Source organism: Phoca vitulina, unplaced genomic scaffold (assembly GCF_004348235.1).
Source record: "Phoca vitulina isolate PV1807 unplaced genomic scaffold, GSC_HSeal_1.0 scaffold2, whole genome shotgun sequence".
Lineage (NCBI taxonomy): Eukaryota > Metazoa > Chordata > Mammalia > Carnivora > Phocidae > Phoca > Phoca vitulina.
The window spans coordinates 23,227,761-23,230,312 of NW_022589705.1; the positions used below are offsets into that span (position 1 = coordinate 23,227,761).

The 2,552-nt window shown below is 48.7% G+C and overlaps 1 pseudogene; it reads left to right on the plus strand.

Moving 5' to 3' along the window:
• Positions 1–211: 211 nt before the first annotated feature.
• The window catches only part of LOC116642270, a 43,349-nt pseudogene continuing 41,008 nt past the window's right edge, over positions 212–2,552 (plus strand).

Below are 2,552 nucleotides of genomic sequence, written 5' to 3' on the forward strand. Positions count from 1 at the left end.
CAATTCTGCACTCTCCTAACAACTCAGCAATCCTGGCAGGACTTATAGTATTATAGTCAAGCAATTAACTAGTTGGTTATTTATTCCTCATTCCTGAATGTCAGCTCCCAGAGGGCAGTGACCATCTCTGTCTTACCCACCCACCCACCCCAGGACCTTAGGACTGTGCCTTGCACAATTAATGAGTACAAAATATTGGTTTGCATGAATGATGAATGTGTGTTTGAATGAAGAATGGGTCGAGGTGTCGGAATGTCTGGGCAAGTGCATGGAATATGGGGGTATGTGTGACTCAGCTGACTAGCTCCAGGGCCAGAAGCACACAGCCTGGATGGGTGGTAGTGGCAGCCAGAGGACAGGGACAGGGCAGTTCAGCCATAAAGCCTTTCATAAGACCTCAGGCTGCCCTGCTGGCTGGGCTCCTCCAATGTTGAGCAGAGAGAGCACTCAGCGATTTGTCTTTCTGGTTCCATGTTTTTCCGAGCAACCCAAGATTGGAAGGAAAAACGGTTTAAGAGGAAGTCCAACATTCTTTTATCCTTGAAAATCTGGAAGTCCTCATGAGGAATAGGACAAGTCTGAGGGGCCATCTTCATTTTTCACCCTGCACAGCCCAGAAGGGACCCTGCTCATGAATCATGCAGGGGTTTGTGGGTCTCACTGAAAGAACGTTGCTGGCTTTGGAGTCAGAAATACTTGGGCTCGAATCTCTGTTTCCACTTGCTAGCCAGGTGAACTCAGGCAAGTGACTTAACCTCTCCTTGAACTTCAATAGCCTTATCTGTAAAATGGGCATGATTACTGGGTTACTATAGGAACAAACAGATCATAAGTGAAGTGTCTGATGCAGGGGAAAGTAAAGAATAGCTAAAATTACTGTGGGCTTATTGGACGTTTGGCTTTGGGTCACTGTGAATTTTGACCTTTTTTTTTTTTAAAGTTGGGGTTATATAATGATTCACTACAAGGCAGGAGTTTATATAGCTGTTTGTTTCTCAAATAATAGAAAACATTTTTTTTTTTTCCTTTTAACGGGTCATTGGTCGAATTTAATCCAATTACAGTGCTGTTTGGGAAACTTTACTGTTAGGATTATCTGCAGCAATCAATACTCTCTTGGCTGAGGGAGAAGAGGAGCCCACTCCATTTTGCTGTCCTGGAAACGCTGGGCTCAGGTGTGGAGGCCCACTGCCAGGTACGTTTAGAAGGAACACACACGGAGACACACATTCCTGAGCCATGAGTGTGGGGCTCTTGTCTGCTCCTTATAAGGAGCGAGTTATCATCAGTCCTGCAGAAAGGTCACTGGTATTTCTCTGTCCTCAAGTGCCTGAAATCAGTTTTCCTCCGAGGGATGGGGCGGTGAATAAGCAGGGTAAATATGTCAGCACTTCACATATCCAATTATGAGGATGTTGACAGACCCTTGCAGCAGAGCTGGGTTTGGGGTTTTTGTCTGATCCTAAGGACTCTCAGGAGACATACTTGGATGCGTCCCCAGCCCCTCCCTGCCAGGGGCAGGTGAACCTGAAGATCCGCTTTTGCAGCTAGAGAGCCAGCTGCAAAAGTGGGCCTGGTTGCAAGTGCTGGAGCTGGGGCTGTTCTCGGGGCTCCGCTGCACCATCTCGCACCCTGGGCACAGTCTGACATTCCACCGTCCTGTGTGGATCGTGGTGCTTTCCTGGGCCCACTGCTCTGGCCCCCCCGCCAAGACCACAGGCCCCTCCTAAGCAGAGACAGCTTGCACCTCCTCTGCAACCCTGCAGGGCCCAGCCCGAGGGCTAGGTATTAAATGGGTGCTGGGGAGAAGCTTGCTGATGACTTGATGGAAAGTTGATTATGTTCCATGACCCAAAAAGCCTGGATGATGCCCTCCTTTCTATTCTTTGTTGAGAATGAGCCCAAGGTTGTTGAGAGCTGCTTATCTGAAGGCATTTAGGTCTCTTCCACCTGACACTTGTTCCTAGTTATGCCTGGAGCTGACCAGGCCCCAGCATTCCACTGTCCCCTGTCCCTTCCTCTTGCGGCCGGCCACTTTTAAATCCACTTTTAGATTCTCCCCCAGACCCATGTGAGCGAGCCCTGCTGAGCGCCCAGCACTGTACTCAGACATCAGGGCAAGGGAAGTCGAGGCGCCATCCTGCCCAGGGAGGCTTTGTGTAGCTCAGGAGTGAACACCTCCATCCGTGCCCGTCCCCATCTACCTTTCTTCTATCCCTGGGGACTTTTTAAAGCTTTTAATGTATCAATTTCCTGCTGTCATTTTCCATGTACCCTTTGTGGCTCTCTGACATCTTTTACAACCTTCTTGTCTTTTATGGGTTTTACTGTCAATCGCTATAACAGCAAATAAGAATAAGAGGCATGAGGAAGTCACAAAGGTTCTCATATCTTTCCTTTTAGCCACTGTTGGTAAAAGGTAAATTGGTGCAACTTTTATGAGCAGGAAATTGGCAGTATTGCCTTGAAAAAGTCATCTGCTTTAGCTCTTTCCCGTCCGTCAGATGTTTATGACCTGAGAAGGGTGGGGCGGGGGCGGGGGGGGGGGGGGG